Raw genomic sequence first — 16,754 nt, forward strand, 5'->3', positions numbered from 1 at the left:
GTGTGTCGTATGAATAGATATATTCGCGGGAATTAATTGTGGCCACAAATAAATAAAAACGAGCATTTTGTATCTACAAAAATCTATGTTATCATACCACATCTAGCGTTGAAATTTTGGCAATTGCTATAAGGAACACTGATTGTTAAGGTGTTAACTTTATTTTACAAAACACTTAACGAAATTTTCGTTGATTTTGAGCGTAATAGAGACTTTAAGTACATTTGGTAAATAAGAGTGTATAGCTCGTGCTGTAGAGTGTAGTACAAGCTCTGTGAGATTTTTTTAATACAGCCATGAAACTAGCTCTTTAACACAATGAGCTGAGAACAAAACGTTACGACGACTAATTACAAGTTACATTATTTTCAACAACAACATGTGTAAGAACAATAGGCGTACCTGCAATCATGCTTTCAGAGTTTGAGGCATCAGGTATCCCGCTGAATGATGCGAAACCCGACATCATCTGCACTATTCCCTGGCTGGTGGCGGACATATCCGGGATTGGTGGACCACCGCCTGTTTTCGCCATGCTTAGTCGTTCATTTGTGAAGTCTTTTTTGCCGTCTTCACCTTTTATGTGTTATTTAAATAGATTCTTTAAAGACTTACAAATAATTGGCAAGTCATAGTTAAAATTTATTAAATGAATCGTTTTACTATTGTAAAGCCATTTGTAAAGTAATTTGACAAAAGTCATTGATTTGTTTTGTATTACAATATGTTGAGGTGATATAGATAATACAAATAATTCTTTTTTTAATACTTACAGAAAAGATACTAGTGATCGTTGATTTGTACCTAAGGCTAAGCATTATCGATATTATAAATTTTAATTGAATAGCAGAGATGCATAACTAGATTATTAATTAATTATGTGTAATTTTTTTAAATTATTTTAATGACAAAATTTTGTCTATATAGTTTCATGTATCAGTAATTAAATATGTGAATAAATTAAAATGTGCTGTACCATATTTGTCCATTTTTGTTTAACTTAGTCAACGGTGAGTGGTCCATTCCCGACGGCATTATTTTTTTCCGTTATTTCGGCCCATATTTTATCTTTTATTGTCTTTGTGTTGAAATTAGCGCCCCCGCTTGAAAATTTCATATTTATTTTGCCTATGTGTTGTTCCATACAACTTTCCTACACTTCTATTTCTCAAAACAAAAATTGTTTCGCTCTTTTCTTATGTCAACGGCGGCCATATTTTTGTTTACGAAATGTTCGTGCTAAATATACGTCATTAGAAAATGCATTCTGGGAATGTTTTGGTTAAAGTTACCGGTGGTTAAATTCCACTTTGCTCGGTTAGGTAACTTTGCGGTATATCGTGTTTATACAATCGAGTTACCTAAAAGGTTACTTAACCTGAATAACCGCAAACTTACCAAGCTTTTAAAGTTACCGAGTGGTAACTTTAACCAGCGTTTATACAATTGGGTGCCGGTAGCAAGATGAGTTGCAGATAATTGGTCAGTAACCACATTTTAACTTACTCTTTTGACATGTTAATTCTTTTCAACTCAATTCGACAGTGAAAAATGCCCATAATATCACTTTAAGTGATAAAGATATATATATATATATATGTCTTTCTTAATCCCCTTAAAAATAATCCTGTATATATATAGTTGTCAGTAGTCGATTTAGCATATCTTTTCTATATTGAACATAACTTATTGCTGCGGTGTATATAACGAAATGAGCAATATTTGAGTACATTTTGCAGTACGAGTATCAACCTTGTACCTGCTCAATTTCGAATTTAATAGGGTTGTGTGCGTTTTGTTTTCGTTTGTATTTAAATAATCGACCTTAAAAATAAACATTTGGATGTGCTGAAAAGCACGTAATCATCTGTATATGTATCAATTGATTTCGTGTATTATCCAGTGCCGTGTTTCCGGACTTTATCCGGTGCCAGTATTTTATGGTTTCGTCTGTTATCCGGTGCCAGTGAAATCATTATGCGACCCTGTTAAAACGCAAATGCTCACGTTTTTTATGTTGCCTGTTAATTCCTACGATTTTATTATACATCTTAATAATTTTTACAACATTGCAAAGTAGAAGTCACTGGGGGCTGACGAGGTATAAGCGTAGTCCGTTTCGCTACGAAGTCGGGTATATGTTTTTCTACGAAAACATTGTGTACATACACATGACATCGAAGAACGGATTAGTGGAAATTTGTGTTTAAAACAGGTAAGATTATGCTTTTGTAATAACAAAACTCTGAATTTAAGCACAATGACATTTCATAGGTCTGTTACATCAAATTATGATTCAACATGTGTCTGGTTTATGCGTTAAACATTAAATTTACCGCTGATTTATCAAACCGAAGTCAAGTTTTATTTTACAAAAATGCAATTAAGGTTTACAACTATGTTTAATTGACACAATTTTACAATTTCCATATTGATGTATGTATCGTTAAGCCACTGGTGTGTCCAGAAATGTATAAGGTGACCCAGTTGTCAGAAATAAAGGCTAAATAGTATTATTATGTATGATCGTGTCTCTGACAGCATACGTATATGCCTCGCTACGATAACGCTTTAGCGTGTATGCGTTTCTCACAGAGGACGTATTGGTTATCTCTCAAAGGCGAAATAAAGAACATGTTTTTTTAAATACAGAGTCATGGAGTGGCTGGATGTTTCCTTTGCGGAAGAGATAGTAACAACGACACAACATGATCCGAAGCGCACAGTCGACATGGTAATGCACATTATTATGATATAATTAAATTCACGACTAGGCCAAAGGAAACGATCAAAATCGAAAATCCATATATAAGACGACAGTTGAGAGTCGAGAACCTATTGTCGTCGGTCTCAATAAAAATTACGCATCTTCACCTTGTGACAATCCCTTATACGTTCTTTTGGACAGAGACCGACGATAGGTTTTTAGCATACGGTATTCTTTATCAAATAACATTCGATGCTCGTTATGTTATCTCGAAACTCTGCTTATGTCAAAGTAAATCCCATGTCCCAACTTCGATCCTTCTTTATCTCATACGGATTTTTACATTTTATCTGTCAAAGCGATTTTCTTGAAAATCGGTTATCGCCAACTAATTTTTAGATGAATTTCATGTTCGTATACATGATTTTACCTGTAAAATCAACACCTGTAACAGCCGTAAGGTGTGGAAAGTAGGTACCCAATGGCACAAATCCGCAATTTCCTAATCAATGTATTGTTGTTAAGGCTTGACAGTGGGTTTCTGTCACAGGTTATTGTTTACTGTGTACATGACGGCCGGTAAATTTACCTCGTGTTACAATGTGGTTAAGGTCCGGTCTCACTATGATGCCGGCGGAGCCCCGGTGCGTGATCAGGCATCTACCGGGATGAACCGGGGCCATACCGGGATAAACCGGTGCTCCACCGGGATGAACCGTAGACGACCGGGAACAACCGGGGCTCCACCGGTAAAATATTAAAATCTTTAATACCTTCGAGATGAACCGCGAGTCACCGGAAAGGACCGACACCGACCGGCGTGGCACTGTGAACAACCGGGACTGCACCGGTACGGCACCATAGCTCCACCGGGGCCCAAACAGACCCCGGCAGAGCTACGGGGAGCCTGGTGAATGCCGACAGAGTCCCGGTATAGATTCGGTACAGAATTAAACCGGCGCTCTGACGGTTCCATCCCGGTTGTTGTCTACATTGTCCGAAGGTACCACTGGCTCGGGAAATATCTGACAATGGGCGTGTTAATTCGTGATATCTTTCGCACAGGACTTTCTGTCACTGTAGATTTTGTCGGAATTATCAATTTGCCAGAAACCGGACTGAATGTAATATTTTCAGAATACTTTTAATGTCGCCACCCATAATATTGAACGTTCCATTTCTGTATTGTACACCTGGTGCAGTGTCACAAGGCATCTCCCACTTAAAGGGAACCTTTTCGTTTGGATGCTCATGCGCACAATTAAGCACAGCATCTTTTGCACTGGGAAATGGTAGTCTGCTGTAACTGCAAACTGCATGTGATATGTCCTGAAAAGGATACAGAGACTTCGTTGAGTAACCTATACATTATATGTGTACTTCGTAGCACAACCAATACATACTCTGTGCAAAACCTATACATAAAGCGACTTGTAATTTCCTTCGAAACAAAGCATTTGAATAATTAAAATACATGTTCGTAACCGTTTTTGAACTTTAAAATGTGTAATGTACAATGAATCAAAGTAACATGTAGTTTAATTCGATTTAAGTTACCGTAATTGGCTTTTTTAACATAATAACCACCTTATACATTGCTTCAAATCAAAATATTTCGATTTTACCTCAAAATAAATGTACAGGCTGAAACTACGCACATTTGTTATTAGTTTTTTATTGAAAATAAGTACCTATCATTACTGGATGTTCCGTTCTCTAATCCATAAACACCAGAAAATATGAAACTCGCCTGATTAAGTAGTGTATGTACACAATGTTTTCGTAGTAAAACATATACCCGACTTCGTAGCGAAACGGACTACGCTTATACCTCGTCAGCCCCCAGTGGAAGTAGCATATGTTTTTTCTCGCCAGTTACAAAAATGCAAGTTTTTTAAAAGTATTTCATGACTATGAGATAGGTATGGTTAATTTGTTTTCGTTCGTTTTTATAAAATATTTTATTTTCATGTCGAATTTTGAATTCAACCAAAAGCTGAAATACCATAATGTTCCGTGAGAAATAGTATTTGGCATACTAACGCGGTCTTGTTGACTTTTTGCTCACAATATTAGGCACATCCATCATTTCGCCTTGTTTATGTTTTGATATGATCCGGTGCCGTTTCGCGTATTATCCGGAATCGTTCAAAAGTTTCCGGTATTATCCGTATTGGTTAGGTACCGTGAGATGTGGTATTTCTGCTGTTGATATCTAAGATGGTTAAAGATAATGTCAAAGTAAGTTGGATCTCGATCAATTAGACTAGAGTACTTGATGTTGGTGTGTTCAATGGTGGGTTTTGTGGTAATAAATAATTTTCCTCCAACATTTATTTCAATCAATTCAATTTTCTCTGGGTTGATTACTTCAATTTGTTGCGGAGTGAATTTTGGTTGATCTTTTCTGGTTCCAGGACTGCAACATTTCGTTCTTTCACGATGGAAGAAATTGAGGATTCTGCGGAGGAAGATCTCTTGTCCGATGACGCACTGGAAGAACTAAGAGACAGGCTCTTCTTGGCCCGCTTCCCGTTGTCCTCATTTGCTTGAAGTTCTGTCAGGCGTTTTCCCGAAAAAACAGGAGCTGGTTTAGTGGCGATTCGCCGCGTGGCATCATGGTCCTCTGGCCTCTTGACATCTCTCTGGATGTTTTCAGTGCGTCTTATCAGTGAACGGACCTTCAGCTTAAACTCGCTTAGGACTTTTTCCGCCTCCGCTCCACGTGCGCCCGTCGTCTGTACAAACCTAATATAGTCCTCTTTTTGATTGTGGCACGGACCACTGCCAGGCGTGTTTCGGTGGAAGACCTTACAACACCGAACACATTTCCAAGAGACCCCGGAATGCTGCTCAACCACATGGTTGTAACATTTCAATCATACGTGTTGGGAATGTGATATCCCCACAAACGAGGCAGGTATAACTTTTCTGTAAAAAAAATATGTATTAAAAATGAGATTAATTTATATCGAAGATTCATTGTCTGATTAATAATTTCCTTCAAAATACATTTTCAACTTGTCATGGTTAACAACTTTAGGTTTTTGTTGTTTTGTTATTTGAATGCGATATAAAACATCATTTACTTTTCCAACGACCAAACATGGTCCAGTCCATTGTCGTGCCAGTTTTCCACTAAGACCAACTCTACGTTGTTGGTTAAAATACCAAACTTTATAACCAATTTTGTATGTTTGTAAGTTAACTTTCAAATCGTTATTCTTTTTTATTACATCACTTGAAAGTTTGAGCTTATTTCTGGCAAAATTATGCACATCATAGAGCCTTTCCTTTAATTTGTTTATGTACTCATTGCCATTTTCATTTAGTCTATTTTCAGAACCTGAAGGATGACCAAAAACAAGATCAATGGGCAATCTCATGTCGTCACCGAACATCATTTTATATGGGGTGTGACCAGTAGCAGAGTGAACAGATGACCTGTATGCCATCAAGCAGAAAGGTACATATTGATCCATGTCATCACGAAATTGTGATACAAACGAAGTCAACATGCTAGTAATCGTTCTGTTCGTTCTTCCTGTACCACCATTTGATTATGGTCTGTATGGTGTAGTTCTGGTTTTCTGAATACCAAAGAGATTTCACAATTCTTGAAATAAATTGGACTTGAACTGAACACCTTGGTCGGTATGAATTGATAATGGCATACCAAAAGTTTTTAAGACCTTTTCTATCAAAGCATTTGCTTTAGTAACAGTTTCTATATTTGGTAATGGAACACATTCTGTCCATTTTGTAAACTGGTCAACGACAACGATCAAATATTTATTTCCTTTTTTTGTATGTTCAAAAGGACCAACAAAATCTATAAAAATTCTTCCCCATCTGGCACCACAATTGAACTGTTTAATTGGGGCTTTATTTTTCATTTGAGGAGACTTCCTACTTGCACAAATTGAACATTTCTTACACCACGTTTCAACATCTCTACGCAATCCTATCCAGAAAAACCTCTTTCTGATATTTTGTAAAGTTTTCCTGACACCTAAATGTCCTGCAGTAACACTATCATGTAACTGATATAAAATGTTTTCCTTGAGACTATTAGGAATAACTATTTGCGAATCAAACAAACTACTATCCTCGTGTTCACATTTTCTGTACAACACCTCATTTTCTAAGAACAATGAATCCCATCTGTACCACAAATACTTAACATCAGGGCATTTATCACTAACATCATTCCAATCTGGTTTAATACCACTTTCTAACCAGTCTTTTACTACACGGAGTATTGAGTCTTTCTGTTGTAGCCTTGTCAATTCCTTTAGATCTAAATTCTTTAAGTCAATAGAATTTAATTTGTCATTGTCCCCTGGATTTGATTCAGGATGACAATTAGTTTCACTTGCAATACAATTACTACTACTTTCTACTGGGGTGACATTTACACTGCACACCTTTGAATCGATTTTCTTGCAATATGTGTTATCAATACACTCTGGTGATTTAATCAGCTGCAAATCTGATAAATCCTGCATTGCAACAACACTGCATGAATTTTGTTTATCCTTGTTAGGGAGTTCTACTCTCTTTTTTATCCCATTTTCACCGCGACATTGACGGTATAACACGTTGTGGAATATACTTGCTTGTATTCAACACTGTGGAATATACCTGTCGCGTGCACGGACTACTTTTTAAATGACGTCATGCGATATGCGCTAAAATTAGGTCGATATTCTTTGCTTCATTGATCGAATTTTAAGGTCACCCATTAGAAGAAAATGTGCATATTTTGCAGAAAAAAATATATATGACATATTCACCAATAGAAATGTTGAAATAACATATAAAATTACACGATTTTTGTTTTGTTATTTTTTATTTATATTTACTTTACCACTGAATGATTTTTCGTAAGAAACAAAGTCGACAAAACTAAAGCTTCACAATTATACGACCTTCAACCTTTAAATCTAGTCATATGACATAATTTTTCGCCATCCGTATAATGAATCAGCTGATTGATGGCGTCGTAAAATTACATACTTATAGCGTCATTTTCCCCATTTTTTTGACGATTTATTATAAACGCGACTTATTTCACATGTTTTCTACATGTACTGTATGTCGACATATCTGAATTGTCAATTGATCACATTTTCCTTATTTCGTGTAATGTGCATTGTTTATTACCAAAGCATGTACTTTTGACATTTAACTTAAATATTAAGAATGTACAACAAGCCATACACATATCGCACAGTGCATGAATAATCTGCTATGTTTGCTTTCCTATTTAATTCACGTTAGACATAGAGCTGTGTAAAGCATAAGATGGTAAAAATAGCACCACACTGGAATTGGGAACGTCCCATTTTGAACACGGGTATTTTCTACTCATTTATCTGTTTTGTACTGGAATGTTTTCCATTCTTTGTGTATTTATATATTAAATTATTTTCTCGTACAATAAGGGCATTTACCATAGATCAATAAAACATTGTGCAAGTTTAAACATAATTATGTTTGTATGCAGAAATCTGCAAATGCAACCGAGTTTACCAACGGCTATTATTAGATAAACTGCTCCGGTTCATTTGAACAGCAGTAATGTAGAGTACATGACGTAGCGTGTGACGAAGAAGAAAGTTTATCGCGTTCATAAACTCATTTGAATAAAGTGATAGAATGGCATAAGGGTCTTTATTTAACTATGCTAAAATAATTATTAAAGACCCTAGATGCAAAATCGTCAATTATTGAGTTAAATGGATTATTAGATGGATTTTAAAGGATAATTAAACGTAAGATACTAGTTCTTACGTGTTTTGATTTTTGTTTGTAGATCTACTTTTGTCGTTCCCTGTTCTCGGGGAAATGATTTTAACATGGGCGCCATTGATGCATCGGATCACACACGGCATACCCATAACATTATATAAAAAACACGTTCTGCGCGTCCTTAAATTCGTCGTCCGAAGTCGGAAAACGTATTGCCCGTATTTTGTCAAATAAAGTGTCAGTCGCTGCAATTGTCTGTTTACTCGTCAAAATTGTCAAGGTCTTCGATAGCTAAAGAAACTTCAGCGTACAGTTTATTTAGTATTGACAGACCTGTACAAAGTCGCGCCAGTCAAAAATCATAAAAAGCGACATTTAAAGTTATGGTAGCCAGAACTAGGTCGTCGATGGTGTACATGTATGTTGACATCGACAGCATTTTGTCAGGAGCAATCGCCGCCATATTGGATTTTGATCATTTTCTTTCGAAAATAAAATAAATTTTAGTAAAGTAAAATCTTCTTTTCGCGGTCGTTATGTGTTAAAATTCGCATACTGCGTAAAATTTAATGTAGGCATATGGTGATATTTTTACTTGTTTTACAGTTTGTGTGTGAATTTTTTAAAGACTCTTTTGCGTACCAGAACAAATACATGTATATCACTACGCATGGTTACATTTGTTAGATTTTAAGAGCTTTTATGACTGAATTAAAATTATTGTTAAGGTTATTAGATCTATTTATGTTAAATGTCACGTTGAAAAAATCAAATGGGATAAATAGAATACTAGGATTAGCGTTGAATACAGAGAAGTTTATGTTGCTCGGCTCGAACACCGAAAGCGCTCGCCAAGGCTCGCGCTTCCGGCGTTCTAAGCCTCGCAACATAAACTTCTCTGTATTCAACGCTAACCTAGTATTCTCTATGTATCTTAACCTGTTCTAAGTCTGACTTTGGTGTAACTATGGAGTGTGTCTCTGACCAAGAACTGGTCTCTTTATCACCAGAACTTGGTTCCATAACATTCCTTACAAACAAAGCACAAATACAAACAACCATCATAACCAATGAATCCCTTTAAATGAGCAAACATAATATTACCAATATGAGTGGCAACGACTTTGTCTCACTAAAAGACGAACTCGTTAGTCTGTGAATCTGTAGGACTCTTAGTCACATTTGGGTTTATATTAGTCACATTTGGGTTTAAATTTGTCACATTTGGGTATAAATGTGTGCTAATTGTAGCACAAGTCTTGTTTTGTTCCATAAACCTTGATTAAATTCTCTCACAGCACAAACAATTACTCTCATAACAAGGTCTACGACTTAGTGCATCACAATTTGAGTGCAATTTCCCTGGCCGGTAAACAATTTTGTAATTGTAATTTGAAAGAACATTCAACCAGCGACATAGCTGTCCATCTAAGTCCTTGAAATTCATTAACCATTTCAGACTTGCATGGTCTGTTCTGACAGTAAATTCCTGACCATACAAATAATGATGCCAGTGTTTAATGGCAAGAACACCATTTAATTATTTTCTTGTAACACAATAACCTCTTTTTTGTTTTGAAAAACATTTAAAGTAATAAGCAATTACTTTTTCTTGTCCATTTTGTATCTGAGACAAAACTGCCCCAGTTCCAACATTTGATGAGTCTACATCAATAACAAACTTGTCTGTTTGTGTAGGGTATGCCAAGATAGGACTGTTTATCAAGGCATCTTTTAATTTGTCAAAAGGAACTTGACAATTTTCCGACCAACTAAATTTTACACCTTTCTCAGAAAGTTCATGTAATGGCTTTGCAATTGTTGAGAAATTGTGAATGTATTTCCTATAGAAAGACACCAAGCCTATGACACTTTTGACCTCCTTTACGGATCTTGGTGTAGGCCAATCTTTAACAGTTTTAACCTTTTTTGGACATGTAGAAATCCCTTTCTCACTAATCTCATGACCAAGGAAAGTAACTTCTGTTTGAATTAATTTACATTTCTAAAGATGCAATTTTAGATTTGCCTTCCTCAACCTGATATTAATGCATTTTCCAAATTAACGACCGCCTCTTCAAAAGTACGTGACATCACAATAATGTCATCTAAATACAACACAAGGGTCTTCCAAATCAAAGCTGAAAATGTCATTTGCATTAACCTGGTAAAGACAGCTGGGGAATTACAAGTCCGAATGCAAGCTTACAAAACTGCCATTGTTTTGCAACTTGCAAACTAAACGCATTGATGGGTCTACTCTCTTTGTCAATAGAAATTTGCCAAAAGCCTTGTCTCAGGTCTAAACAACTAAACCATTTTGAACCTTCTAAAGCATCAAGATTGTCTTCAATTCTAGGTAACGGTTGATTTTCTTTAATTGTTACATCATTGATTTTCCTAAAATCACAGCAAAATCTAAGAGAATCATCTGCTTTTGTCACAATTTGAATGGGAGATAACCATGGAGAACAAGCTGGTTCAAAAATGCCATCAGCAGCCTTCTTTTCAATTTCTTGTTGCGCTGCTTCCCGTTTTGTTAAGGGAATTCTATAGGGATAGGTCTTAATTGGTTTACTATCACCCACATCAATTTTATGAGTAACCAAGTCAGTATTTCCTATGACCCTATCGTTCTTTGAGAAGACATCTTGATGTTTTGTTTACAATTGTCTTAACTTAAGTTTCTGATCCTCATTTAAATTTTGTGAATACCTATCGTACAACTCTTGTAAATGTTCTGGCACAACACTTCTCTTACTAAAACTTGAATCACTACATTGACTTTCAACTACAGTAACTGGTTCATAAACTGCCGTTACAGTGTTTTCATAAATTTTCTGAGGTTCTTTCCCAAAGTTAGTAATTCGAATAGGAATATTTTCAACCATTGGATCAAGTAAGAAACGAGCTATCATTAACCCACTATTCTCAGCAAATTTCTGAAAGACTTCCAACATCCCAACACTATTTCTATCAATCTGATCCAATGGTATCCCAAAGACGATAGTTTCACTCTCTGGCGGAACTACTACCGTTTCAGAAACAGCAATACGACAACAATTTGCCTCAACTTGGTTACTATTCCAAATACAAGGTATTCTTTCACCATGCAAAACAATGTAACCTTTACCGAATATCAAATCACATGTATTTTTAGTCAAGAAATCTAAACCCAAGATTCCATCTTGTTTAATATCAGCAATTAAAAATGTGTGTTTAACCTTTTGGTTACCAATGCAAATTTCAACTTCAGTTTTGCTTAAAATGGAGTTGACTCTTCTGTTACAGTTATCAAAGAAGTATTCACTGGTTCTAATTTAGGTTTAATAAAGTATGGTAAATTCTCAATTGTCTGTTTACTAAGAATGCTTACATTAGCACCACTATCTACCAACATGGCTATCCAATTGTCACCTAATTTTGTACTTAGTAAGTAGCCATGTTCAGATCCCAAGTTATTTAATGCAATTTGGGATCGTTTTGTTTTACTGTCGAACTGTGATCCCGCCAATTCGACCACTTTTCGTTTTCCTGAAAACTTTTATATGGGGTTCTGTTATTGTTCCTAAACTGATTGTAAGGTCTATTGTCTCTAATATGTCCATATTTCCTATTCCTGTCATGCATTGATTTGGGTCCCCATGAACTTTTGTCAGTTGATTTTTTGTCAGTATGCCTCTTATAGTTAGGTGCATGCCTTAGGGGTGAGGATTGTGTTATTTCTTTCTTCGTATGATCAGAATTTTGACTTGTCTGTACATTCAATATAAAGAAGTGAAACTCCAGCTGCTGGAGCAGTATTGAATTCTCATTAAAAACAATTAGTTGGTCCTTTATTTAAGGCAAGTGACCGATTGCCCAAACAGTACAAAACAGCATAAACAGCAAAATACAAACCAACATAAACACAAAATATGAATAAAGCTGGGGTCACCGCCTTGGAACGGTCAATGCAAAGCATTGGGGGTTTAAACCGGTTATAGAGCGCTCCACCTCACACTTGGCCCAACAATATTCATAATACATTTGTGTGTAAATAAACTTTAACGTCATAGCATTGTAACTCAAATCAAACAATAATAAAAGGGAATTAAAACTCATTCAATTTAATTACAATTTAATTACTCAATGGTATTGAAGATACCAGAGTAACAGAGTTACAACTTTTTGACGAACGATAAAATGAAACTACAAACAAGTGTCAACTACATTCCTTCTTTATAGAAAAAGATTTAAAAATATAGCGTCATTAAGTTAATATTTCAGATAATCATCGCGCAAATACAGGAAGAAGCAGCAATAATGGGTGTAAAAATTCCATATTACATTGCTTGGTTGTTTATGTGACTAAGACTGGTCTGTTTATTTGTCGGTCAGCTAATCTATGAGCCTCCATTTTAACAGCAATTTGTTCAGCCTCAAAAATGTTTTTAGGACTAATTTCTCTTAGCCTAAGTCTAATATCTGTATTATCTAAAGCGTCAATATAACTGTCAAGTGCTAACGCTTCCTTCAATGACTTCGATGTTTGCAGTTGGATAAGCTTGTCTTGTTATTTTTTTATTGATTGAGCTAATTCAGGAATGGTTTCGTTCCTGTTCCTAACCCTTGATTTTAACTGGGTGCGAAACACTTCAGATTTGTGTTTATTGCCAAAACGAGCTTTTAACTTTCCAACTATACTTTGATAATCTCGCCTTTCCAATTCAGTCATTTCACAAAGCAGTGACCTTGCATTGCCTGTTAAGACAGTAGCCAAATACAAAGATTATTCTGTGTATGACCATTTGTTGATATCACTTGTCAATTCGAACTGAGTCAAGAAATCTTGTAAATCGTCATCACCACTGTAGTTTTGAGGTTTCAATTTCAAATGACTTGTGATACTGTTGTTGACAGGTGGCATGACAGCATTGTGTGCTGGGACCATGTTATATGAGCCAAACTGAGAAGAAACATTATTGCTCATGTTGTGATTATTAAGTGGATCCCTCCGAATAAGTGGATCAGACTGTGTGTGTCTAACATCCCTCAGAGTTGCATGCATTTATAGCAAAATAAAATGAGATCTCTCTGTCAGGTTGTTCAATTTCTTGAATTCTTGATTGAAAATTTAGAAGTTTTGAATCCATATTTTCAATGTGACTACACAAAGTATCTTACATTATCAATTTCGATAAAATTTGCTCATTTATTGAACTATCCAAAATTTGTCTATCATTCTGAATAACTCCTGCTGTAGCAATTTCATGAAGAGTTGTACTACCATCTGACTGGTACATGTTACTATCAACATTTCTATTGTCACTAATTTCACACAATTTAGGATTATGCATTACTCTATGTGATCTCGTTTCCATCTTGTAATACAAATTAAAAGGGAAAAACTAACAAATTTGTTTTAATCTTTAGAGCAAAACGTGATAAATGTATGCAATATATCTATAAGTTCTGTATCTTATTGCAGAGCGATTCAATGATGCGCGACGGGAACGATCCCACCAAGCATGACCGGACACAATAGCAGAAGATTTTGATTTTCATTGTCATAATAAATAAACAACAAAATGATTTGTGTTCATTTCTATTTTGAGATTCTATACTGTTCAGTATTTTGTAGCACAACAGTTTGTTTAAAAAAATAAACAGTGTCACAAATTTATCATTTTATCAAGTTCAAAACTTTGTTTTCATGGGTCAGTAATCTATAAACTTAATCCCACTTCTGACACCAATGTAATGCCGGTCCGTCTGGTGTCCGTCAGACGCGTCAGACGGTGCCAACATCACAAATTTCCTACTTAATAAAGAAAATAAAGACTGCATAAATTAAAATATCGCTTTTTATTAACACAAAAGTCATTTCTCAAGTTTTCATATTATTTCTGTTTTCTGATGTTATTCGTTTCTTAGCCTAAAAGAAAAATCAAGTCGTCTAACCTCGTTATCCATGACCTTTTCCAATGAGTGCCAAAACGCAACTGAAACCAAACAACAGTTTGGCCCTATTTATACTCGTAGTAAGGTGACGTCATACGCATGTTTCAATGAATGACGTCACATGACTAAGCAAATCTTCAATGAATGACATATTATTTAGCACCATTTCAATGAATGACGTCATATAATAGTAAACATTCAAGATGGCGGAAAAGAGAAAATACCGCGAAATACTTGCGAGCTAAATGTAATTTATGACAAAGGTAATCATCATAATATGATGAATTAATAAATAATATGCAAAAGAACTTATCAATATATCATTATATTGGCTATACTAGTATAACATTTAAAAATTATAGAATAAACAATGATTTATTCATGACATTGACCATCGTACTATGTGTACATCGTAACTGACTATTTAAATGTAATAATAGGCATTGACATAGGTCATAGCAATATGATGTCGCGTACAACTTCAAAACTGTTTTGCAAACGTTTACTTTGAATTCAAAGATCCATATGATTTGTTTTGTTTTGCACATAATCATGTGTATTAGTCGGCATCTGTATGTTATGTCGAATGTTGTTATTTCACTAAGTTTTAAACTTACAATATGCAATGACATTTTAATCACAAAAACAAAAACAGAATAAATGTGGCGATATGTTGCCAATGGTGTCAATGCTGAAATCTAGTTTTGAAATGTTCGACACATTTGTATGAAATGTTCGATTCGGTTAAAAAAATAATTTATTCACTGGTAAGATATTATCAGAAACTGTTTAAAAGTGTTCAGTCGTTTGATTGTTGTTGTTGTTTAAGTGCCCATATGAACTATGAAATGTGAATGCTTACCGTAATAACTCTATGTTTTCGGACACTCTAAGTTTTCGGACAACCACTTTTTTAGCAAAAATAATTATTTTTCATGACTCTTAATTTTCGGACACACGAATCTTCGTCCATTATTTATGTCTCTAAGTTTTCGGACAGAATATTTTACAGCGCTATTTTACCAAATTTCGGTCCTGTTTTCGATATCTAATGACACTTCGATCATGGGGTTTTACAACCAGATTAACATCATAAAACATGGAAGGTGCATGCCTGAGGGCAACGGACCATAACATTGCGTTATTGGGTAAATAACCTTGTAAACCGGTATTAAACAATGGTTTCGCCCGATAGCATAAGCGTTATGACACTTACCAGGGGCAGTACCGATTAACAGTTCAATTATCTACCACAATGGTCCTACCTCTTTTAAGTAAAATAACTGTGACAAATACTAAACGCTTCAAAGTGTGATGCACCCTATTGCAAGTTTTACGAACAATGGAAGGTGTTAGAAAACAACTAACGGTATCTGAAATGAACAAACAAAGAATTCATAGTTTGCTTTTTTGCGTTAATTACAGGTTCATACTAGCGAGTATCGGTACGTCACATTCTCATCTTTGAACTCTTTGGTCAAAGTACAACCTTGTAGTAACTTTCTGTCAAATAAATTAAGCATTAAACATTATTTAAAATGCACTGCAAATATATATAACTGTAATTTATACTATACGGCATGGTATTTTACAAGCGCATGCTATTACCGGTAGTCGTTGATACGATTGACGCTATTTTCGGACACTTCAATTTTCGACTCTAAGTTTTCGGACGCCTGCATTTTGTGAATATTTTTCGTATCTATGTTTTCGGACACGAAAAAAATTAATTATTTTTAAGTGTCCGAAAACATAGAGTAATTACGGTACTTTGTAAACACACAACTATAATTACTTCTGAATTATGGTTTCGTTTAAGCTTAAGGAAATAGGTGAACATTTCTGTTCTTAGTTATCAGACTTGTTCCAATGTTTTACAACATTGATTTGTATTATTAAAAAGTTCAGCAAAATATATTATTGTAATGTTTATGCACGATTTAATGCCCTTATATTGAAATATTCTCCGAGTGATTATCCGTGAAATGTTCGAGACATTTTACCTGCAAGATTGAACTTTACCTCAACTTAAGTATATATATAGATATCGTCCTTAAGTTGATTCGTTTCTGTTTATACATACATGAAAGGTGAACATTGAAAGGAATAATTTAAAGGGAAACCGTTGTGTGCAACAGCGCACAATTTGAAGTTCGACCTATCGGCATAACAGACAGAAAGTCGATTTCAATATGTTTCAATGATCATCTTAACATTTTATTTCTGAAAGTTTAATAAAATATTTGAAGATTGTCTTTTCGATTTACGTTAGTTCAATATGTTAATTTTCCATAAGAGTTACTCAATACTTGTATTTCTATACAAAACAAACAACTCAATGCATTATATT

The 16,754-nt window shown here is 35.0% G+C and overlaps 1 long non-coding RNA gene across 1 annotated transcript; it reads left to right on the forward strand.

Moving 5' to 3' along the window:
- The first annotated feature begins 4,887 nt into the window (after positions 1–4,887).
- On the forward strand, positions 4,888–14,034 carry LOC127862874 (uncharacterized). Its single transcript, XR_008040831.1, has 3 exons — positions 4,888–5,627; positions 6,040–6,173; positions 13,932–14,034. It is a non-coding gene; the product is annotated as an uncharacterized LOC127862874 (long non-coding RNA).
- The last annotated feature ends 2,720 nt before the right edge of the window (positions 14,035–16,754 follow it).

Source organism: Dreissena polymorpha, chromosome 16 (assembly GCF_020536995.1).
Source record: "Dreissena polymorpha isolate Duluth1 chromosome 16, UMN_Dpol_1.0, whole genome shotgun sequence".
NCBI lineage: Eukaryota > Metazoa > Mollusca > Bivalvia > Myida > Dreissenidae > Dreissena > Dreissena polymorpha.